We start from the raw sequence: 25617 nt of genomic DNA, 5'->3' as shown, positions 1-25617 counted from the left end.
ATGACACATTAAACAAGATGGACTTAATTGATATTTATAGGACATTCCATCCAAAAACAACAGAATACACATTCTTCTCAAGTGCTTATGGAACATTCTCCAGGATAGATCATATCTTGGGTCACGAATCAAGCTTCAGTAAATTTCAGAAAATTGAAATTTTAACAAGTATCTTTTCCGACCACAACACTATAGGACTAGATATCAGTTACAGGAACAAAACTGTAAAAAATACAAACACGTGGAGGCTAAACAATACACTACTAAATAACCAAAAGATCACTGAGGAAATCAAAAAATACCTAGAAACAAATGACAATGAAAACACAATGACCCAAAACCTATGTGATGCAGTAAAAGCAGTTCTAAGAGGGAAGTTTATAGCAATACAATCCTACCTCAAGAAACAAGAAACATCTCAAATAAACAACCTAACCTTACACCTAAAGCAATTAGAGAAAGAAGAACAAAAAAAAAAAAAAACCCCAAAGTTAGCAGAAAGAAAGAAATCATAAAATCACATCAGAAATAAATGAAAAAGAAATGAAGGAAACAATAGCAAAGATCAATAAAACTAAAAGGTGGTTCTCTGAGAAGATAAACAAAATTGATAAACCATTAGGCAGACTCATCAGGAAAAAAGGGAGAAGACTCAAATCAACAGAATTAGAAATGAAATTGGAGAAGTAAAAACTGACACTGCAGAAATACAAAGGATCATGTGAGATTACTACAAGCAACTATATGCCAATAATGGTCAACCTGGAAGAAATGGACAAATTCTTAGAAAAGCACAACCTTCCGAGACTGAACCAGGAAGAAATAGCAAATATAAACAGACCAATCACAAGCACTGAAATTGAAACTGTGATTAAAAATCTTCCAACAAACAAAAGCCCAGGACCAGATGGATTCACAGGTGAATTCTATCAAACATTTAGAGAAGAGCTAACACCTATCCTTCTCAAACTCTTCCAAAATATATCAGAGGGAGGAACACTCCCAAAATCATTCTGCGAGGCCACCATCAGCCTGATACCAAAACCAAAGATGTCACAAAAAAAGAAAATTACAGGCAAACATCACTAATGAACATAGATGCAAAGATCCTCAATAAAATACTAGCAAACAGAATCCAGCAGCACATTAAAAGGATCATACACCATGATCAAGTGGGGTTTATCCCAGGAATGCAAGGATTCTTCAATATACGCAAATCAATCAATGTGATACACCATATTAATACATTGAAGGAGAAAAACCATATGATCATCTCAATAAATGCAGAAAAAGCTTTCAACAAAATTCAAGACCAATTTATGCTAAATACCCTCCAGAAAGTAGGCATAGAGGGAACTTACCTCAACATAATAAAGGCCACATATGACAAACCCACAGCCAACATTGTTCTCAATGGTGAAAAACTGAATGCATTTCCACTAAGATCAGGAACAAGACAAGGTTGCCCACTCTCACCACTATTATTCAACATAGTTTGGGAAGTTTTAGCCAGAGCAATCAGAGAAGAAAAATAAAAGGAATCGAAATCAGAAAAGAAGAAATAAAACTGTCACTGTTTGCACATGACATGATACTATACATAGAGAATCCTAAAGATGCTACCAGAAAACTACTAGAGCTAATCAATGAATTTGGTAAAGCAGCAGGATACAAAATTAATGCACAGAAAGCTCTTGTATTCCTGTACACTAATGATGAAAAATCTGAAAGAGAAATTAAGGAATCACTCTCATTTACCATTACAACAAAAAGAATAAAATACCTAGGAATAAACCTACCAAAGGAGGTAAAGACCTGTATGCAGAAAACTATAAGGCACTGTTGAAAGAAATTAAAGATGATATAAACAGATGGAGAGGTATACCATGTTCTTGGATTGGAAGAATCAATATTGTGAAATTTACTATACTACCCAAAGCAACCTACAGATTCAATGCAATCCCTATCAAACTACCAGTGGCATTTTTCACAGAACTAGAACAAAACATTTCACAATTTGTGTGGAAACACTAAAGACCCCAAATAGCCAAAGCAATCTTGAGAAAAAAACAGAGCTGGAGGAATCAGGCTCCCTGACTTCAGACTATACTACAAAGCTACAGTAATCAAGACAGTATGATACTGGCACAAAAACAGAAATATAGATCAATGGAACAGGATAGAAAGCCCAGAGGTAAACCCACACACATATGGTCACCTTATCTTTGATAAAGGAGGCAAGAATATACAATGGAGAAAAGACAGCCTCTTCAATAAGTGTTGCTGGGAAAACTGGAGAGCTACATGTAAAAGAATGAAATTAGAACACTCCCTAACACCATACACTAAAATAAACTCAAAATGGATTAAAGACCTAAATGTAAGGCCAGACACTATAAAACTCTTAGAGGAAAACATAGACAGTACACTCTATGACATAAATCACAGCAAGATCCTTTCTGACCCACCTCCTAGAGAAATGGAAATAAAAACAAAAATAAACAAAGGGGACCTAATGAAACTTAAAAGCTTTTGCACAGTAAAAGGAAACCGTAAACAAGACAAAAATACAACCCTCAGAATGGGAGAAAATATTTGCAAATGAAGTAGCAAAGGATTAATCTCCAAAATATGCAAGGAACTCATGCAGCTCAATATCAAAAAAACAAACAACCCAATCCAAAAATTGGCAGAAGACCTAAATAGACATTTCTCCAAAGAAGATATACAGATTGCAAACAAACACATGAAAGGATGCTCAACTTCACTAATTATTAGAGAAATGCAAATCAAAACTACAATGAGGTATCACCTCACACTGCTCAGAATGGCCATCATCAAAAAGTCTACAAACAATAAATGCTGGAGAGGCTGTGGAGTAAAGGGAACCCTCTTGCACTGTTGGTGCAAATGTAAACTGATACAGCCACTAAGGAGAACAGTATGGAGGTTCCTTAAAAAACTAAAAATAGAACTACCATACGACCCAGCAATCCCACTCCTAGGCATATACACTGAGAAGACCATAATTCAAGAATAGTCATGTACCACAATGTTCACTGAAGCCCTATTTACAATAGACAGGACATGGAAGCAACCTACGTGTCCGTCGACAGATGAATGGATAAAGAAGATGTGGTACATATATACAATGGAATATTACTCAGCCATGAAAAGAAACAAAACAGTTATTTGTAGTGAGGTGGATGGACCTAGATTCTGTCATACAGAGTGCAGTAAGTCAGAAAGAGAAAGACAAATACCATATGCTAACACATATATATGGAATCTAAAAAAAAGTTTCTGAAGAACCTAGGGGCAGGACAGGAATAAAGACACAGGCATAGAGTATGGACTTAAGGACAAGGGGAGGGGGAAGGGTAAGCTGGGACGAAGTGAGAGAGTGGCATGGACTTACAAATACTACCAACTGTAAAATCGATAGCTAGTGGGAAGCAGCCGCATAGTACAGGGAGATCAGCTTGGTGCTTTGTGACCACCTGGAGAGGTGGGAAACAGAGGGTGGGAGTGAGAGGCAAGAGGGAAGAGATATGGAGATATATGTATACGTATAGCTGATTCACTTTGTTATAGAGCAGAAAGTAGCACACCATTGTAAAGCAATTATACTCCAATAAAGATGTTAAAATAAAAGAATAAGTAGTGATATTTAAATTGTACAATATTTAAATGATATGACCCTGGAAGCATAATCAGAGATTCCCATTGGCAGGATGGTTGCTTTTTCCTTCTTAATGGGGGATGGAGATAATGGAGTTCTCTTTTTTTTCATTAGAAGAAAGGGGAATAAGCTTTTGGGATTTGATGTTGGGACATGCAGATACCCCTTGCCTTACTCTCTTATTTTTCTATTCTTGCTCTGTAGAGAAATGGTGACCAGGGGACTTGGACCCAATAGCTGACCTTCTAATTCAGCTCCTCCTTGTTTAAATCTACCAGCTTAATGGAGACAAGGCAGGGAAAATCGTGAACATCTGGATAGTTGACTCACAGCTGACAGAAGGCCTTTTCCTAACAGGCTGAGTAAATTCTGCAGTAATTCCATATGGGGTTTAAGTCACAGATGAGGATTCAAAGGGAATGAAAAGAACCATTCCAATCAAGGCTGAGGATAAAAATGCAGTGTTATCAAGCAGTGACATGCAGCAGTGTGGAATGAGTGTGAAGGGAATATAGACGACTTGCAAAGGCTTCTAGGCAGGGCCATCTGGATGGTGAAGGGACTCCAAGTCATATAATATGAGTATGGGTTGAAAGTCCTGGAGAAAGAAGGTGAAACAAGGGCAGACTCACAGGTGATGTGACGGTTGTCTTCCAACATCTGAAAGGCTGTCACTTAAGAGAATTTAGATTTCTTCTATAAGGCATAGATTTCTTGTAATGCACAGGACTGCACCCTTGGGTGGAAACTAAAAAGAGAAGGATTTCAGCTCCTGCCGCAAGTGATGAGCCAGGATTTGAAGCCCAAGTCTGACCCCAGAGCACTTCATCTTTTTTTTTAATTTAATTTTTATTTTACATTGGAGTATAGTTGATTTACAATGTTGTGTTAGCTTCAGGTATACAGGAAAGTGATTCAGTTATACATATACATATATCCATATTTTTTCAGATTCTTTTCCCATAAAGGTTATTACAGAATATTGAGTAGAGTTCCCTGTACTATACAGTAGGTCCTTGTTGATTATCTGTTTTATATATAGTAGTATGTATTTGTTAATCCCAAATTCCTAATTTATCCCTCCCCCCAGCCTTTCCCCTTTGGTAATCATAAGTTTGTTTTTGAAGTCTGTGTTTCTATTTTGTAAATAAGTTCATTTGTATCATTTTTTAAGATTCCACATATAAGTGATATCATATATTTGTCTTTCTCTGACTTACTTCACTTAGTACAATAATCTCTAGGTCCATCCATGTTGCTGCAAATGGCATTCATTCTTTTTTATGGCTGAGTAATGTTCTGTTGTATGCATGTACCACTATGTTAACCACTATATTATTTTAATAGCAGGGCTTGAATTTATACTCTACAACTCAGATATTTTAAAAAATCAAACTTTATTTTACTAACTGATCCTTCTGAGCCGCTACCTGGGAGTAATAGAACAACAACCAAAAATCAACTTGCCAGTTAAAGGTAGCTCAGTCTTTTCTTCCTGGTAATTTTGCAGACTTTTCATAGTTTCTGTCTCTTACTCCTCCTTCCTTTCTTCCTCCTAGATGCCATCAGAATACAAAGGGATGCTGACATTTTGTTCTGGTAATGGGGAGGGGCAGCATGGTTCATGTGCTATCATCTGGTTACTCAGTCATCCCCCCGATAACATGGCGCACTACCCTGGTATTTACTGAGGTGTAGGGGTGCTGCCATTGGCTTCATGTTGGCACTTGCCATTGAGCATGGGCATTACCATTGCTCCATGCTAAGTTCCCCATACTTTGGGACTTCCTTGTACTGTCACCAAGATTCTTCCAGACACCAGTCCCCTCAGCAGTTCTCCATGACCTAACAGAGCACAGGGGAACTTGTGGGTCTCCTGCAGCCAAATGGAAGCCAAAGCAGACAGGAAGCACTGACTCAGCCTCTCTTTTCGTGGAGTCTCACTAAGCCACTGTTTCTGTGCCACTGTAGCTGCCCATGTTGGTATGTGAAGCCTCCCTCCAGAGTTCCATATGAAAAGTGGAACATACTACCATCTTCTTTCAGTTTCTCCTTCCTGGCCTGAGAACTAGGGGATGAACACAGAGTCTCTTTTCTGTGATCTAGGCAACTTCCTAACCCTGGTCCTCCAAAATTTCCGTATGTCATATTCTCAATCCTCTCTACAATAAGAGCTCCGGTGAAACTTTTATGTTCAGACCTCTGAGCTTTGCTATGTTAAGACTAGCTTTAAGAACTTAGGGGGGGATTTCCCCCCTTGGTGTCCATATGTTTGTTCTCTACATCTGTGTCTCAACTTCTGCCCTGCAAACCGGTTCATCTGTACCATTTTTCTCGGTTCCACATACATGGCGTTAATATACGATATTTGTTTTTCTCTTTCTGGCTTACTTCACTCTGTATGACAGTCTCTAGATCCATCCACATCTCAACAAATGACTCAATTTCGTTCTTTTTTATGGCTGAGTAATATTGCATTGTATATATGTACCACAACTTCTTTATCCATTTGTCAGTTTATTTATCTCTTGTAAAAATAAAATACAGTGTGTGTGTGTGTGTGTGTGTGTGTGTGTGCATGTGTGTGTGGAAAAAAAACATATTGAAAGCAATGTCAAAAATAAATTTCACTATGTATACTCCAAGTTCAACTTGAACTGTATGGAGCATATGTAATAGTTATAATTTTAGGACAGAAAATATATGTGTACAAATAAAAAAAAACAGCCAAAAAAAAAAGAACTTGGGGGGGAAAGAAATTAGCAAAATCTGTTTTACAAGACTTTGCCTCATGAAGCTTTCTTACGCTAATTTGAAACTCAAAGCTGAGCACTGACCCTGTTGATTTAAGTGGTTTCTAACTTTCTAAAGAAACTTGAATATCCTTGATTCAATATACAAAGAGCTGAATCAATATATAAAGATTTATAGGGAATGAAAGCTAAAATTGGTTATAGAGAATGAAAACTAAATTGATTATTTTATGTATCCTCTGTTTCAAGAAATATTTTATAATAAAAAATTTAAATACATTGGTTTAATCTTAAAATATCATTGTCATTATATTTTACTGCCTTCTATAGTAAAGAAAATAACCCAACAACCTGTTAGCATAAGTCTTTTTTCAAAAATGCCAGGCCAGAAAATGTTCCACAGGAGCTATCTTAGGGAAGAAGGGCAGAAGTTTTCCATAGGGCTTTAGCAAGAGGGGCTAGCTGAAGTTCGGCTAATTTCGGGAATAGTTGGATCAAGAGAGTTCTCAGAAGAGGGAGGAATTGCACTTGTGAGTTAGCAGCCATTGTTTGGGCAATTTGAATTTATTAAGAGTAGAGAGGAACAGCTGTGGGAGACAAGGACATGCTAGGGTCATAGTGGAAAATTCTCTGGACTTAAGTGTCTCTTAACTTACAAAATGGAAAAATATACTAGTTGCTCTTTTCAGCATGTAAAAGGCTGTTTTCTGAGCAACTGTTCTAATGATGTGACCATAACCCACCCTGAGTACTCTGTCTTTCAGTAACCAAATTTGCAAAATTTCTCCAGATAATGCTGTGGTTCAAAAAGCTTTGAACACAGTAGACTTTCAATCAATGTCTGCTTTGCTGGGCTGAAAAGAGGCCCTGCCTTTGAAGAACTCACCAAACAACAAGTGAGACAGATGTAAACAAATTATTCTATCAAAATGAAAGAATATTCAGAGTATTGTGATTTCAAGGAAGAAAGTGGCATTTTTGCCAAGCGAATGACATTTGATTTACACCTTGAAGGATGGTAGTGATAATGATGATAAAGATAATAATATTAATATAAACTACTGTTCATTTAGACCAATCATGTGCTAGTCACTCTATATATACGTTATCTCAAATCTTCAAAATATTCCACTCTCTTTATTCATTTTGGCTGCTATAACAAAAATCCCATAAACTGGCTAGTTTACAAACAACATAAATTAATTTTTCACAGTTCTGGAGGGTCGGAAGTCCAAGATCAAGTTACCAGCAGATTCCACGTCTGGTGAGACCTGCTTTCTGGTTCATAGATGGCTGCCTTTTCTCTGTGTCATCCCATAGAGGAAGGGGTGAGGGATGTCTCTGGGGTCTCTTTTATAAGGACCCTGATTCATTCATGAGGGTGGAACCTTTCAAAGGCCCCACCTCCAAATACTATCACGTTTGGAAATTAGGATTTCAACACATGAATTTTGCTGAGTGGGACACATTCAGTCTATAGCACCCCCTGAGATAGATCTTATATGCAGGTCTTAATAAGAAGTAAAACGTGAAGCTCACAGAGGTTTAGTGACTTGTCTAAAGCCAAATTTACTAATGGCAGAGCTCAGACTCAAGCCCAGAACAATCTAGCTCCAAAGCCAACCATTGTTCTCAATGCACCAATGTTCCCAAAGTGGGGAACAAGCATCAGTGGTGATGAGGGAGATAAATCTAGGTGTGCTGTGAAACAAGGAGAAACAAGGCATAGGAGAAACAACACATTGAATCCCATAGTGGGGGAATTATTCCCATTTCATTGTTCTGTTAAAGTCTGGGAGGAATTTCAATTTGATGGAATATGTCCTTACAGCTCTTTAATCTTTTTTTTTTAACATCTTTATTGGAGCATAATTGCTTTACAGTGGTGTGCTACTTTCTGCTCTAAAACAAAGTGAATCAGCTATACATATACATATATCCCCATATCTCTTCCCTCTTCCGTCTCCCTCCCACCCTCCCTTTCCCACCCCTCTAGGTGGTCACAAAGCACCAAGCTGATCTCCCTGTGCTATGTGGCTGCTTCCCACTAGCTATCTGTTTTACATTTGGTAGTATTTATAAGTGCATGCCACTCTCTCACTTCATCCCAGCTTACCCTTCCCACTCCCCTTGTCCTCAAGTCCATTCTCTACATCTGCGTCTTTATTCCTGTCCTGCCCTTAGGTTCTTCAGAACCTTTTTTTAGATTCCATATATATGTTAGCATACGGTATTTGTTTTTCTCTTTCTGACTTACTTCACTCTGTATGACAGACTCTAGGTCCATCCACCTCATTACAAATAACTCAGTTTTGTTTCTTTTTTATGGTTGAATAATATTCCATTGTATATATGTACCACATCTTCTTTATCCTTTCATCTGTCGATGGACACGTAGGTTGCTTCCATGTCCTGGCTATTGTAAATACAGCTTCAGTGAACATTGAGGTACATGACTCTTTTTGAATTATGGTTTTCTCAGGGTATATGCACAGTAGTGGGATTGCTGGGTCATATGGTAGTTCTATTTTTAGTTTTTTAAGGAACCTCCATACTGTTTTCCTTAGTGGCTATATCAGTTTACATTTCCACCAACTATGCAAGAGGGTTCCCTTTTCTCCACACCCTCTCCAGCATTTATTGTTTGTAGACTTTTTGATGATGGCCATTCTGACCAGTGTGAGGTGATACCTCATTGTAGTTTTGATTTGCACTTCTCTGATAATTAGTGAAGTTGAGCATCCTTTCATGTGTTTGTTTGCAATCTGTATATCTTCTTTGGAGAAATGTCTATTTACGTCTTCAGCCCATTTTTGGATTGGGTTGTTTGTTTTTTTGATATTGAGCTAAATGAGCTGCTTGTATATTTTGGAGATTAATTCTTGTCATTGCTTCATTTGCAAATATTTTCTCCCATTCTGAGGGTTGTCTTTTTGTCTTGTTTATGTTTTCCTGTGCTGTGCAAAAGCTTTTAAGTTTCATTAGGTCCCATTTTTTATTTTTGTTTTTATTTCCATTTCTCTAGGAGGTGGGTCAGAAAGGATCTTGCTGTGATTTATGTCATAGAGTGTACTGTCTATGTTTTCCTCTAAGAGTTTTATAGTGTCTGGCCTTACATTTAGGTCTTTAATCCATTTTGAGTTTATTTTCATGTATGGTGTTAGGGAGTGTTCTAATTTCATTCTTTTACATGTAGCTCTCCAGTTTTCCCAGCAACACTTATCGAAGAGGCTGTCTTTTCTCCATTGTATATTCTTGCCTCCTTTATCAAAGATAAGGTGACCATATATGCATGGGTTTACCTCTGGGCTTTCTATCCTGTTCCATTGATCTATATTTCTGTTTTTATGCCACTACCATCCTGTCTTGATTACTGTGACTTTGTAGTATAGTCTCAAGTCAGGGAGCCTGATTCCTCCAGCTCTGTATTTCTTTCTCAAGATTGCTTTGGTTATTCGGGGTCTTTTGTGTTTACATACACATTGTGAAATTTTTTGTTCTAGTTCTGTGAAAAATGCCATTGGTAATTTATAGGAATTGCATTGAATCTGTAGATTGCTTTGGATAGTATAGTCATTTTCACAATATTGATTCTTCCAATCCAAAGAAATGGTATATCTCTCCATCTGTTTGTATCATCTTTAATTTCTTTCATCAGTGTCTTATAGTTTTCTGCGTACAGATCTTTAGTCTCCTTAGGTATATTCCTAGGTATTTTATTCTTTTTGTTGTAATGGTAAATGGGAGAGTTTCCTTAACTTCTCTTTCAGATTTTTCATCATTAGTGTGTAGGAATACAAGAGATTTCTGTGCATTAATTTTATATCCTGCTATTTTACCAAATAAATTGATTAGCTCCAGTAGTTTTCCGGTAGCATCTTTAGGATTCTCTATGTATAGTATCTGTCATGTGTAAACAGTGACAGCTTTACTTCCTCTTTTCTGTTTTGGATTCCTTTTATTTCTTTTTCTTCTCTGGTTGCTCTGGCTAAAACTTCCAAACTATGTTGAATAATAGTGGTGAGAGTGGACAACCTTGTCTTGTTCCTGATCTTAGAGGAAACTGTTTCAGTTTTTCACCATTGAGAACGATTTGGCTGTGGGTTTGTCATATATGGCCTTTATTATGTTGAGGTAGGTTCCCTCTGTGCCCACATTCTGGAGAGTTTTTATCATAAATCGGTGTTGAATTTTGTCAAAAGCTTTTTCTGCATCTATTGAGATTGTCATATGGTTTTTCTCCTTCAATTTGTTAATATGGTGTATCACATTGATTGATTTGCGTATATTGAAGAGTTCTTGCATTCCTCGGATAAACCCCACTTGATCATGGTGTCTGATCCTTTTAATGTGCTGCTGGATTCTGTTTGCTAGTATTTTGTTGAGGATTTTTACATCCCTGTTCATCAGTGATGTTTGCCTGTAATTTTCTTTTTTTGTGACATCTTTGTCTGGTTTTGGTATCAGGGTGATGGTGGCCTTGTAGAATGATTTTGGGGGTGTTCCTCCCTCTGCTATATTTTGCAAGAGTTTGAGAAGGATAGGTGTTAGCTCTTCTCTAAATGTTTGAAGGAATATGCCTGTGAATCCATCTGGTCCTGGGCTTTTGTTTGTTGGAAGATTTTTAATCACAGTTTCAATTTCAGTGCTTGTGATTGGTCTGTTTATATTTGCTGTTTCTTCCTGGTTCAGTCTCAGAAGGTTGTGCTTTTCTAAGAATTTGTCCATTTCTTCCAGGTTGTCCATTATTGGCATATAGTTGCTTGTAGTAATCTCTCATGATCCTTTGTATTTCTGCAGCGTCAGTTTTTTTTGTTTGTTTTTTTTGTTTTTTTTTTTGCCGTACGCGGGCCTCTCACTGCCGTGGCCCCTCCTACTGCGGAGCACAGGCTCCGGACGCGCAGGCTCAGTGGCCATGGCTCACGGGCCCAGCCGCCCCGTGGCATGTGGGATCCTCCCAGACCCGGGGCACGAACCCGCATCTCCTGCATCAGCAGGCGGACTCTCAACCACCGCGCCACCAGGGAAGCCCTGCAGCGTCAGTTTTTACTTCCCCATTTTCATTTCTAATTCTGTTGATTTGAGTCTTCTTCCTTTTTTTCCTGATGAGTCTGCCTAATGGTTTATCAATTTTGTTTATCTTCTCAGAGAACCAGCTTTTAGTTTTATTGATCTTTGCTATTGTTTCCTTCATTTCTTTTTCATTTATTTCTGATGTGATCTTTATGATTTCTTTCCTTCTGCTAACTTTGGGGAGGTTTTTGTTCTTCTTTCTCTAATTGCTTTAGGTGTAATGTTAGGTTGTTTATTTGAGATGTTTCTTGTTTCTTGAGGTAGGATTGTATTGCTGTAAACTTCCCTCTTAGAACTGCTTTTGGTGCATCCCATAGGTTTTGGGTTGTCGTGTTTTCATTGTCATTTGTTTCTAGGTATTTTTGGATTTTCTCTTTGATTTCTTCAGTGATCTCTTGGTTATTTAGTAGTTTATTGTTTAGCCTCCATGTGTTTGTATTTTTTTACAGATTTTTTCGTGTAATTGATATCTAATCTCATAGTGTTGTGGTCAGAAAAGATACTTGATACAATTTCAATTTTCTTAAATTTACCAAGGCTTGATTTGTGACCCAAGATATGATCTAATCTGGAGAATGTTCCATGAGCACTTGAGAAGAACGTGTATTCTGTTGTTTTTGGATGGAAGGTCCTATAACTATCAATTAAGTCCTTCTTGTTTAATGTGTCATTTAAAGCTTGTGTTTCCTTTTTTATTTTCATTTTGGATGATCTGTCCATTGGGGAAAGTGGGGTGTTAAAGTGCTTATTTTGGCCCTTACACTGCTGAAGATTCATTGAGGCTTTTTGGTCATCAGGGTAGCACACTGAAAATTGCCGGGGTTTAGGAGTTAATATATTTTGTATAGCCCAGTGCTCAGCAAATGTTCCTTTCCTCCACCCTTCCTTTCCTCTTCCTGCTTCCAAAGGCTTCTGTTAAGATGTGGACCAACTGGAATGCTCATATATTTCTCATGGAAATGAAAATTGGTGCAGCCACTTGGGAAAACAGTTTTGCAGTTTCCTTAAAAGATAAACGTAAACTTACTCTACAGCCCAACAAATCTACTGCTAGGAATCTATCCAAGAGAATTAAAAACATGTGTCTATACAAAAGCTTGTGCATGGATGTTCTTAGCAGTGTTATTCACAATAGCTAAAAAGTGAAAACAACTCAAATGCCCATCAGTATTTGAATGGATAAATAAAGTGTTATATGTCCATGCAATGGAGTATTATTTGGCAATAAAAGGAAAAAATTATTATATATGCTACAACATGGATGAAACTTGAAAACATTATTCTCAATAAAAGAAGCGAGTCACAAAAGACCACATAGTGTATCATTGCATTTATATAAAATGTTCAGAATAGGTAAATTTATTGACACAGAAAGTAGAATAGTGATTGCCTGGGGCTGGCAGGTAGGAGGGAGAAGATGAGCTGGGGGGAATGAAGACTGACTACTGATAGTCATGGGGTTTCCTATTTGGGGTGATGAAAATGTTCTAAAATTGTGGTGATGATTGTGCAACTCTGTGAACATAGTAAGAATCAGATGGTACATTTTAAATGGGTGAATTTTATAATATGTGAATTACATTTTAATAAAGCTGTTGTTAAAAAATGTTCCCATAAAATGTAAGTATTCTTTAGAGAGAACCATGCTGTAAAAGAATAGAGCATGAGTGCTGAGTGAAATTTCAGAAAAGGAATCTTGTATTTGGTGAAAAATGGGATGGGGACTGGAAAGGAACAGGGCCTGAAAGAGGAAACGCCCGTGGAGCTAATGAACTGACACCACCAACCTCTCTTGCTTCAAACACCGCCTGGACTGCCCTAGCGGCCAGCCAAGTCACACAGGAGCGTGCTCCATGTGCTTTGGCACTCAGAGGAGGATCATTTTTTAAAATCCTCATTCCTCAATATGACAGTTATTAGTAGTGATAATCAGTAATAGCATTATTTTCTTGATTCTTTTTTTTAGTATTAAAAAGTTGCCAATGTAAGAGTGAATATAGTTCTATTTTAAAGAAATTTCTATTTAAATAGATATTTCAAATTCAGAAAAGATTTTAGTATAAATTAAAATTTGCATTTATCAAACAGGAATAGTACACCTTACAGCTTGTATTTTGTTTTACTGTTTAAATTTTAAACAAAAATCTCCAAGTGGTCACATAAAATAACAGCATTGAAATAACTCTAGTTATGTTTTTTTTCATCTTTAAGATCACCATGCAATTGCTGTTTATTTAGAATCTCTAGTTTAAATGTAGGAATATGTAGTATCACAGGGGTTGGAGATGTGAAGTTCTGGCTGAAAAAGAGTTTACACAATTCCGAACAGCTCCCACTGTTCTGAACTGATTCTCAAAAGGAACATGTGTTGCCAACTCCATGTGTGTAGGGAACCCACTGAATAACTGATGGCTCTCAGAATAACTTCCATGTAGAATACAATGTTTACTGACAGTTCAATTATTAAAATGTGATAATTTGAAGCTTACACGTACATTATTAAAATTCAGCAGTAACCATTGTGGTTGTCTCAACTCTTCAGGGAAGAGTACTTTATCAATGGCAATGTTTAGAACTGTTGGCACATGGTGATAATAAAAAGCAGACTGACTTTTAGTTGGTTTTATCACTGTTTTTGAAATCTCTGTAAATAATGCACCCCCCGGATGCCTGTACCAGGGCAGACTGCCCCCACTACCCTACACTGGAACACCACTGATGTTTTTGCGTAAGTCTGAGTAGATGTAACTGTATCCATGGTAAGTGATGGCTTATGTATTCTAACAACTATAGTTACTGTAAATAAAATATGTAAACCTAAGAGTAAAAAATTGTATCCTTTAAATCTAAATTTGCTATAAGACTGTTATATAAGCCTAGCACTGGAATTAAACGGTTAACTTTTAGCAAACCTCTGAGCTCACAGAGGTTCTAAAGCCCACACTAAGTTGTAATAAGTTAAAATGGATTTCCCAAGGTAAAAATTGGTTTTGTTCATTAAGAAGAAAAGACTGATTTTTTAAATTTTATTTTTTTATTGAAGTATAGTTGATTTACAATGCTGTGCCAATCTCTGCTGCACAGCAAAGTGACTCAGTTATACACATATAGACGTTTTTTAAATATTCTTTTCTATTATGATTTATCACAGGATATTGAATATAGTTCCCTGTGCTATACAGTAGGACCTTGTTATTTATCCCTCCTATATATAATAGTCTATATCTGCTAATCCCAAACTCCCAGTCCTTCCCTCCCCCACCTCCCTCCCCCTTGGCAATCACAAGTCTGTTCTCTATGTCTGTGAGTCTGTTTCTGTTTCATAGATAGGTTCATTTGTGCCATATTTTAGATTCCACATATAAGTGATATCGTGGTATTTGTCTTTCTCTTTCTGACTTATTTCACTTAGTATGATAATCTCTAGTTGCATCCATGTTACTGCAAATGGCACTATTTTCTATGGCTGAGTAGTATTCCATTGTATATATGTACATCTTCTTTATCCATTCATATGTCAGTGGACATTTAGGTTGTTTCCATGTTTTGGCTATTGTGAACAGTGCTGCTATGAACATATGGGTGCATGTATCTTTTTGAATTATAGTTTTGTCCACGTATATTCCCAGAAGTGGGATTGCTGGATTATATGGTAATTCTATTTTTAGTTTTCTGAGGAACCTTCATACTGTTCTCCATAGTGGCTGTACCAACTTACATTCCCACCAACAGTGCAGGAGGGTTCCCTTTTCTCCACACCCTCTCCAGCATTTCTTATTTGTAGACTTGTTAATGATGGCCATTCTGACCAGTGTGAGGTGGTACCTCATTGTAGTTTTGATTTGCATTTCTCTAATAATTAGTGATGTTGAGCATCTTTTCATGTGCCTACTGGCCATCTGTATGAGAAAAGACTGACTTTTACAAACTACTGTTGAGATCTTGGGGCACCCGACACACTTTTTGTTTTTAAATGTTGAAAATATTTTAATATAAAAAATAGCTAGAACATGAAAAGAAGAAAATAATAAGCAAACAATTATAACAATGCTGTATAAGAGCATTTAACATAGTAATGACATATTGTCTGGATTTACCTCTTTTTCACCAGAAAGGTGTATGAAATATAACATAAATATGTACACGTAAAACAAAACCAGTTGACCCTATACCCTGAATCATTAAGACTTCTAGAGACTTCTTATATAATTTACTCATATATTAGAGATCTAAAGTTTGTTTAGAGAGCTAAAATATCCCATCAACCTATCCATCCATTCTTTTTTTTAGCTGCCTGCCTTTCCGCCCTTTTTTTTTTTTGCGGTACGCGGGCCTCTCACTGTTGTGGCCTCTCCCGTTGTGGAGCACAGGCTCTGGACGCACAGGCTCAGCAGCCATGGCTCACGGGCCCAGCCGCTCCGCGGCATGTGGGATCTTCCCGGACCGGGGCATGAACCCGTGTCCCCTGCATTGGCAGGCGGACTCTCAACCACTGCGCCACCAGGGAAGCCCCCTTTTCCGACCTTTTTACTTTCCATTTTTTTAATTCTTCATTCATTCAGTTCCTCTTATATTCCAGGCACTATGCTAAGTAATGAATTACAAAGATGAATGTTATAATTTCTGCCCTCAAAACTCTCTCAGTCTGGTGGCAAAGACAGACAGACAAACAACTTATTATCATTCAGTATGGTTAGTGCTGCAATATAAGAATGTACAGAGAGCTGCAGGAGCATTGAGGAAGGGTTAACTAGCCCTATATGGGCATAGAGAAACTCTACAAGAGGTGACATCAAACTGAGTGTTAAGGGCTTCAAGAGTTCTCCAGGTGGTGTACACATGTGTGGTGGCTGGTGGTGGTGGAGCAGAGGGAAGACATTCTACAGTGAGAGTTCAAGACTTGTTTTGCTTTCTTCTCATGTTCCTCAATTTTATATTGAAGTAGTTTAAAAACTAATTTATCCTCAGTGTTTTACTGAGCACCTCATATGGGCAACATTCAATTAATGGGAAATTCCTGGATTATTGACAGCTTACAAGACATTAACTGACTTTGTAGAACAGGTTGTCAAGCTCACTTAAATAGGACCTTTACAAATTTGAATTTTTACTCTAAAATCTTTTCTTTCTGCTCAGCTCTATACACAAGAGTGAGTTTGGGATAAGCAATACTTTATAACTTTTCCCCATCTCCATTTTTCAGGTTTAAGAGGTCCTATTAATTCTAATAGTCCATAACAAAACCTGCTTACACTGGTTGATTCCCTTGAGAACAGGGTTAGGGAAGCCACTACACCTCGCCCTGAGAATTCCTTTCCTCAGAAAGCTGTTTTAGGGTGAGAGGCCTGCTCAACCTTATTAGAGGAAGGGCCATCAGGCCCATCTAAGGGCTACTTTCTCCAGCCCCTGAAGTTCCCAACCACAACAAAATTAGACAGTCGAGAAAAAGAGAGCTACTTCTACTCAGAAATACAGCTTCTCCCATGTGGATTTAGGTCGATGAAAATTCACTCAACTAAAACCCTAAATGTATGCTTGAGCCTTATTATTTTCTAAACTACCACAATATCACCCATCCCACATGTTCTTCTTATACTGTGACCTTGCCATTCCACCCATAGAGTAGAGGGCACTGTGTTCGCTCTTTTTATCTGGGCACACCACTGTGACTGCCTCCACTGATGGAGTACAGTGGAAGATACACCACGTGACTAACAAGACTAGATCACTAAAATACTAGGCACTCTGATTACTTCTTAGAACACTTACTCTTGTATCCCAGACTCCAGGCTGTGAGGAAGCCCAAGCTAGCCTAAACAGAGAAACCACGTGGAGAAGCCACATGGAAGTGCTCCAACCACTGGTCCATCTGAGGTCCCAGCCAACAGCCAACTCAGTCAACAGATAAGTGACTAAAAATGCCTCCAGATAGCTCTAGTCCCCAGCCTAAGTACCTGTAATTATTTTGTTAACATTTTATTTTCTAAATTAACCTCATACCAATAACCTATAAATCCATTTGACCTAGTATGCTAAAATAGCCTAGTGTATGAATCTACCATGACAAACATTATACTTATAGGTTTGTGTTGGGTTAATTTAAGTAGGACACACTATAATGGGAAATGTCACCTAAATTATTTTCTTCATGCCTTTCCTGTTCACATCTGAGGGGGAAAAAAAACAAAAACAAAAAGCTAGTCTAGCTCTTCTGCCCCCACCGGAGATTATAATGCTTTCATCATGGCTGGGAGTCTGAGAGCTGCAAATGAATCTAATGTGAATGATTTAAGGTCACCCTGCCTGTCATACTATCAGCCCAGGATTTGAATTGCACTCTTCTCTACCTCCCACTTCCTGGCTCTACTCAGCAGGATATATCGTCCCATTATCCACCGGGTTTCAACGTAACCACACAGTCTCCTATCATTCTGTTTTTCCTGTTGGTTAGCCTAAGAGAATGGCCCAATACATAGAAGTTTCAGAAGCTTAGAAGAGAGAGAAAATTGGTATTTCTGCAGTTCTGTGAATATTAACAAGCTACCTCAGATTTGTCTACCTATTACAGTTTCAATTGCTTTATATTGCTGCTGAGGATGCAGAGAAACTGGATCTCTCACACCTTGCTGTGAAATGGTACGGCCACTCTGGAAAAAAATTTGGCAATTTTTTTGAAAACTAAATACACACTTCCCATGAAACCCAGCAATCATACTCCTAAGCGTTTATCCCAGAGAAATTAAAACTTAAAACTTATATACTGTTGTTCATAGCAGCTTCATTAGTAATAGTTAACAACCTGTTAACAACCAAAATGTCTCTCAATAGGTGAATGGTTAAACTGTGAGACAGCCATACCATGGAATACTACTCATCAATAAAAATAAATAAATAAATAAATAATGAACTATTGATGCATCCAACAACTTGAATGGATTTCAAGGGCGATATGCTGAGTGAGAAAAGCCAGTGTCAAGAGGTCAAATAATATATGATTCTATTTATATAACATCCTTGAAATAGCAAAATTACAGAGATGGAGAACAGATTCATGGCTGCCAGGGACTAGAGATGCTGGGAGGTTGTGAGGTGGGTGAGACTATGCAGAGGTAGCATGAGGGAGATCTTTGTGGTGAAACAGTTCTCTCTCTTGATTGTGGTGGTGGTTGCAGTATTGTACACATGAGATAGAATGACATATAGCTATACACATTATACTTATGTCAAATTCCTTGTTTTGATATTGTATTATCATTACATTAAGATGTAACCATTAAGGAAAACTTGGTGAAGGGTACATGAGACCAATCTGTACTATCTTTACAACTTCCTAAGAATCTCTAATAATTTCAAAATAAATTATTTTAACTGAGTTTTTGTCTCACTCTCTTAAAAATCCTTTCAGACATACAAGCATTTTATCTTTATCCCCACCCCATTTTACAAATGAAGAAACTGAGTCTCAGAAAGGTTTCGACTTTCCTAAAGCCCCATGGCTAAGATGATTCTTGAACTGGGTCTTTTGATTCCAATTCCAGTGCTCTTTCATTCAGGTTTTAGTAGAGCCAGCTTAGCTCTAAGGATCAGAAGCTTAAGGCTTCTGTTCTTATTTCACAAATGCTATATTAGGTAAACTTCTCATGCTTTATTCAGTTGAAAGTTTTAACGATCTGAATTTACTAGATAGTGTGTCATTTTATGAAATGGCCATTTGTAACTCTGTAAAATTAATTCCTTATTTATATGAGTGGAAATATCACAGAACCAAAAGAACATGAATTATCTATTTGAGTACTAAGATTGAACTCAAGATCTTTTTAAAAAACCTGTACTAGATATATTTGGAGCTTTAGGGCTTAAAAAATAGAAAATCTCAAAATATTTGGGGTTTCTTTCTGCAAAATGGCAGGTCAAAGTGTATTTGCCCATCATTTTTGTAGTCTCAGTATTTATACAACTTAAAAAAGAACACAGAAGTTGCTAATCCAAAATGTATATAACTTCATACAAATTTTAGGATTATTTGTCCTACTTCTGTGAAAATGCCATGGGTATTTTGATAGGGATTGCACTGCATTGGTAGATTGCTTTGGGTAGTATGGACATTTTGACAATATTAATTCTTCCAATTCATGAGCATTTATTTGTGTCATTTTCATGTTCTTTCATCAGTGTCTTACAATTTTCCCAGTATCGGTCTTTTGCCTCCTTGGCTAAATTTATTCCTAGGTATTTTATTCTTTATGATGCAGTTGTAAATGTGATTATTTTCTTCATTTCTCTTTCTGACAGTTTATTAGTATATAGAAATGCAACAGGTTTCTGTAGATTAATTTTGTATCCTGCAACTTTATTGAATTCACTTATTAGTTCTAATAGTTTTTTGGTGGTATCTTTAGGACTTTCTGTATATATTATCATGTCATCTGGAAATAGCAATAGTTTTACTTTTTCTCATCTGATTTAGATGCCTTTTATTTCTTTCTCTTGTCTACTTGCTGTGGCTAGGACTTTCAGTACTATGTTGGCTAGAAGAGGTGAGAGTGGGCATCCTTGTCTTGTTCTTGATCTTAGAGGAAAAGCTTTCAGCTTTTCACTGTTGAGTATTGTTAGCTGTGGGTTTGTCATATATGACCTTTTATTATGTTGAGGTATGTTCTTTCTATACCCACTTTGTTGAGAGTTTTTATCATAAATGGATGTTGAATTTTTTCAAAAGCTTTTTCAGACATGAAACTCCAAAAAGCACGAGCTGTGTAGCAAATTTACAGAGCAGGTGGTCCAGATTGGAGCCATTGGAAGATGGAGGACTCCAAGAGGATAGTTTCAGGGGAGAAAATGGCAATTTGATGAAACAGGCAGAATGTGGAGATTTTAGCAAAAACTGAAGAAAGGTCTTTTAGAAACTCTAAGGTGGAGAGGAAAAGTGAGGAGAAAGGAGTGAACCAAATGAGAAAGTCATGATTCAAATACGAGCAAACTAAGAGTTGATATGACCTTCAGCAGTTGATATTCAGTGTTTAGAATACACCAATAGACAAATAATAAAAGACAGTCATGGTTATAGAAAAGATCGTAAATATTGTTGGCCTTGGAAAAATGTAAAAAACAAAGGCGTGGCTGATAGAAGTTGGGAAGTGGAAAGTGAGAGGAGAGATGGAGGGAAAGATGAGAGAACTAATGACATTCTCTTACAAAGTGGAGTTGAGTGTACTGCAAATACCACCCAAATGACCTGTTGATGTGGAAAGATGAGTATATTGCTTACTGCAGTAATGGAGAAAATGGAGAACACTAACATGGCAAATCTTATTCTGTTTTTGTTCTCAAACTCTTTTTTAATATACAGTGAGGTATTGATGATCTGGCAACAGGACTCTTTCCCATTCTAGATTTTGGTTGCATATTAAATCCCCTATTTCTGGCTTAAGGCTATTCACAAAAAGTGAGGAGAGAGCTAGAGTCACCTCTGCTTCAGGATCGACTCCTGAATGCTGTCTAAAGGTGCTGAAAAGCTTATCCTTGAAGTTTCAGATGCACTCATTCTTTCTTTACTTATAGGACTGAATCAGAGCTTCCGATGCAGTTCTAGATCTTTTTTTTTTTAATTTTAATCCACTTTATTTTTATTTACTTTTCCCTTTTTTCAGTTCTAGATCTTTTAAGTCATCCTCAGAGTCTTCCCATTCTGCCTTCTCCATCTGTTTGTTTGCAGCTGAGGTCCCCACTAACAAATTAAATATTGGGTGTGGATTTGGGAGCCCTAGATTGTGCACAACCAAAACTACTCTAAATTCCTCTGCAAATTTCACTATATCTTGTCTAGACTTTGCAAAGTCTTTTTACAATGGCTGTCAGCTCAGGTTGAGATCAGGAACTAAAAGCTGGGGATTTTCCCTGTTCTGAAAAGGGTTTAACTTTAAGGAGAGTTGAGGGTTTCCGGCCAGCAAGGAGAGAAGTAGAGTGGGTGAAGAAGAGATAGAAACAGAGGTAAATGGAAGAAATTATGGTGAAATTATGACATTTACAAAGTAAGTTCATGAATTTGGACTTTGTATAAGTACATGTGAGAAGCAGGAGTAGAGCCTGGAAGGTTGAATCATTAGATTTAGACTGAGACAAACACATGAGAGGCTGGAAACAGTTGGTTATAAGTGTCACTGTGCTCCTCATGACCTAGGTCCCCATCTAAATGGCTGGGCCATTGCCACTGGAAAATTTGATGGATTTCCAGTTCCCAAACAGAAAGTTTGAAGAGAAGATCTCTCCCAGAATCAGAATCTCACAGACAAAATAGCAAGAGTGAGAAAATTTCTTATAATGTTTTGAAAACTTACCTGAAGCATAGTTTACCCAAAGGATGGTGGTCAAGAAGAAACTGCTGGGGTTCAGGACACATTACCCCAAAATACGGCACCTTGTCGTGTTGAATATTTTAAGCTGAAGGAGTTGAAGACCACAATAGAAGCATAAAGGTCACTCTGTCCTTTCTCCCTCTCTCCTTCTTTCCTGGAGCAGGGAAGCCAAGAAGAATTCAACAAACAGGACTTGCTAGATTTCCCCACTTTGCTACACTTATCTCATACTCTTTGACCGATCACATTTCTCCATGACTATCCACTCTTCATCACCCAACATAAAAATACTCAGGTTTTAATGTTTCCATGGGTCTTCATTTCTTTATGAAGGCCCATGTGTCATGCAAAAACTTACATTAATATATTCATTTACTTTTTTCCTGTTAATCTGTATTTGTTGATTTAACTTTTAGACCCAACCAGGGACCCTCAGAGGGTTGAGGAAAACTTTTTCCACCCTAACAAAACCTCCTGAACTTCTTAGTTCTTGGGGCCAGCTTGAGGAACAGACTCTGAGTCTTTGTCCTGTCCCCTCTGAACTTTCATCTTAAAGATGCCCAATAAAAAATGGGAAGGACAGAACTAACTGCTGAACAATCATCGACAGGAAGACACTGGAACTCACCAAAAAAGATACCCCACATCCAAAGACAAAGGAGAAGCCACAATGAGACGGTAGGAGGGGCGCAATCACAATAAAATCAAATCCCATAACTGCTGGGTGGGTGACTCACAAACTGGAGAACACATATACCACAGAAGTCCACCCACTGGAGTGAAGGTTCTGAGCCCCACGTCAGGCTTCCCAACCTGGGGGTCCGGAAACGGGAGGAGGAATGCCTAGAGAATCAGACTTTGAAGCCTAGCAGGATTTGATTGCAGGACTTCAACAGGACCGGAGGAAACCGAGACTCCACTCTTGAGGGCACATACAAAGTAGTGTGTGCATCAGGACCCAGGGGAAGGAGCAGTGACCCCAGGGAAGACTGAACCAGACCTACCTGCTAGTGTTGGAGGGTCTCCTGCAGAGGCAGGGGGTGGCTGTGTCTCACCGTGAAGACAAGGACACTGGCAGCAGAAGTTCCTGGAAGTACTCCTTGATGTGAGCCCTCCCAGAGTCCGCCATTAGCCCCACCAAAGAGCCTGGGTAGGCTCCAGTGTTGGGCCGCCTCAGGCCAAACAACCAACAGGGAGGGAACCCAGCCCCACCCATCAGCAGACAAGCAGATTAAAGTTTTACTGAGCTCTGCCCACCAGAGCAATAGTCATCTCTACCCACCACCAGTCCCTCCCATCAGGAAACTTGCACAAGCCTCTTAGATAGCCTCATCCACCAGAAGGCAGACAGCAGAAGCAAGAAGAACTACAGTCCTGCAGCCTGTGGAACTAAAACCACATTCACAGAAAGATAGACGAGATGAAAAGGCAGAGGGCTATGTATCAGATGAAGGAACAAGATAAAACCCCAGAAAAACAACTAAATGAAGTGGAGATAGACAACCTTCCAGAAAAAGAATTCAGATTAATGATAGTGAAGATGATCCAGGGCCTCGGAAAAAGAATGGAGGCAAAGATCGAGTAGATGCAAGAAATGTTTAACAAAGACCTAGAAGAATTAAAGAACAAACAAACAGAGATGAACAATACAATAACTGAAATGAAAAATACACTAGGAAGAATCAATAGCAGAATAACTGAGGCAGAAGAACGGATAAGTGACCTGGAAGACAGAATGGTGGAATTCGCTGCTGGGGAACAGAATAAAGAAAAAGGAATGAAAAGTAATGAAGACAGCCTAAGAGAACTCTGGGACAACATTAAATGCAACAACATTTGCATTATAGGGGTCCCAGAAGGAGAAGAGAGAGAAAAAGACCCAAGAAAATATTAAAAGAGATTATAGTCGAAAACTTCCCTAACATGGGAAAGGAAATAGCCACCCAAGTCCAGGAAGCGCAGAGAGTACCATATAGGATAAACCCAAGGAGAAACACGCTGAGACACCTAGTAGTCAAATTGGCGAAAATTAAAGACAAAGAAAAATTATTGAAAGCAGCAAGGGAAAAAATGACAAATAACATACAAGGGAACTCCCATAAGGTTAACAGCTGATTTCTCAGTAGAAACTCTACAAGCCAGAAGGGAGTGGCAGGACATATTTAAAGTGATGAAAGGGAAGAACATACAACCAAGATTACTCTACCCAGCAAGGATCTCATTCAGATTCAATGGAGAAATCAAAAGCTTTACAGACAAGCAAAAGCCAAGAGAATTCAGCACCACCAAACCAGCTCTATAGCAAATGCTAAAGGAACTTCTCTAACTGGGAAACACAAGAGAAGAAAAGGACCTACGAAAACAAACCCAAAACAATTAAGAAAATGGTAAGAGGAACATACATATTGATAATTACCTTAAGCATGAATGCATTAAATGCTCCAACCAAAAGACACAAGCTTGCTGAATAGATATGAAAACAAGACCCATATATATGCTGTTGACAAGAGACCTACTTCAGACCTAGGGACACATACAGACTGAAAGTGAGGGGATGGAAAAAGATATACCACACAAATGGAAATCAAAAGAAAGCTGGAGTAGCAATACTCATATCAGATAAAATAGACTTTAAACTAAAGAATGTTACAAGAGACAAAGAAGGACACTACATAATGATCAAGGGGTCAATCCAAGAAGAAGCTATAACAATTATAAATATATATGCACCCAACATAGGAGCACCTCAATACAGAAAGCATCTGCTAACAGCTATAAAAGAGGAAATTGACAGTAACACAGTAATAGTGGAGGACTTTAACACCTCACTTACACCAATGGACAGATCATCCAGACAGAAAATTAATAAGGAAACACAAGCTTTAAATGACACAATAGACCAGATAGATTGAATTGATATTTATAGGACATTCCATCCAAAAACAGCAGATTACACTTTCTCCTCAAGTGCACACAGAACGTTCTCCAGGATAGATCACATCTTGGGTCACAAATCAAGCCTCAGTAAATTTAAGAAAATTGAAATCATATCAAGCATCTTTTCTGACCACAGTGCTATGAGATTAAAAATCAATTACAGGGGAAAAAACGTAAAAAACACAAACACATGAAGGCTAAACAATATGTTACTAAATAACCAAGAGTTCACTGAAGAAATCAAAGAGGAAATCAAAAAATACCTAGGGACAAATGACAATGAAAAGACGATGGCCCAAAACCTATGGGATGCAGCAAAAGCAGTTCTAGGGGGAAGTTTATAGCAATACAATTGTACCTCAAGAAACAACAAACATCTCAAATAAACAGTCTAACCTTACACCTAAAGGAACTAGAGAAAAAAGAACAAACAAAACCCAAAGTCAGTAGAAGGAAAGAAATCATAAAGATCAGAGCAGAAATAAATGAAATAGAAACAAAGAAAACAATAGCAAAGATCAATAAAACTAAAATCTGGTTCTTTGAGAAGATAAACAAAATTGATAAACCATTAGCCAGACTCATCAAGAAAAAGAGAGAGAGGAATCAAATCAATAAAATTAGGAATAAAAAAGGAGATGTTACAACAGACACCGCAGAAATACAAAGCATCCTAAGAGACTACTACAAGCAACTCTATTCCAATAAAATGGACAACCTGGAAGAAATGGACAAATTCTTAGGAAGGTATAACCTTCCCAGACTGAACCAGGAAGAAATAGAACATATGAACAGGCCAATCACAAGTAATGAAATT

The 25617-nt window shown here is 37.8% G+C and overlaps 1 protein-coding gene and 1 long non-coding RNA gene across 3 annotated transcripts in view; one reads left to right on the top strand and one right to left on the bottom strand.

Moving 5' to 3' along the window:
- Nucleotides 1–3016, bottom strand: part of LOC125961049 (uncharacterized) — a 297239-nt gene extending 294223 nt beyond the window's left edge. The window contains exon 1 of the long non-coding RNA XR_007471350.1: nt 2699–3016. This is a non-coding gene — a long non-coding RNA (uncharacterized LOC125961049). The remainder of the gene's footprint in view (nt 1–2698) is intronic.
- Nucleotides 1–25617, top strand: part of HPSE2 (heparanase 2 (inactive)) — a 638970-nt gene that overhangs the window by 518050 nt on the left and 95303 nt on the right. The window lies entirely within an intron of this gene.

The sequence above is a fragment of the Orcinus orca genome, chromosome 14 (assembly GCF_937001465.1).
Source record: "Orcinus orca chromosome 14, mOrcOrc1.1, whole genome shotgun sequence".
In the NCBI taxonomy this organism is placed as follows: Eukaryota; Metazoa; Chordata; class Mammalia; order Artiodactyla; family Delphinidae; genus Orcinus; species Orcinus orca.
This window is presented reverse-complemented; position numbering and strand designations above follow the sequence as displayed.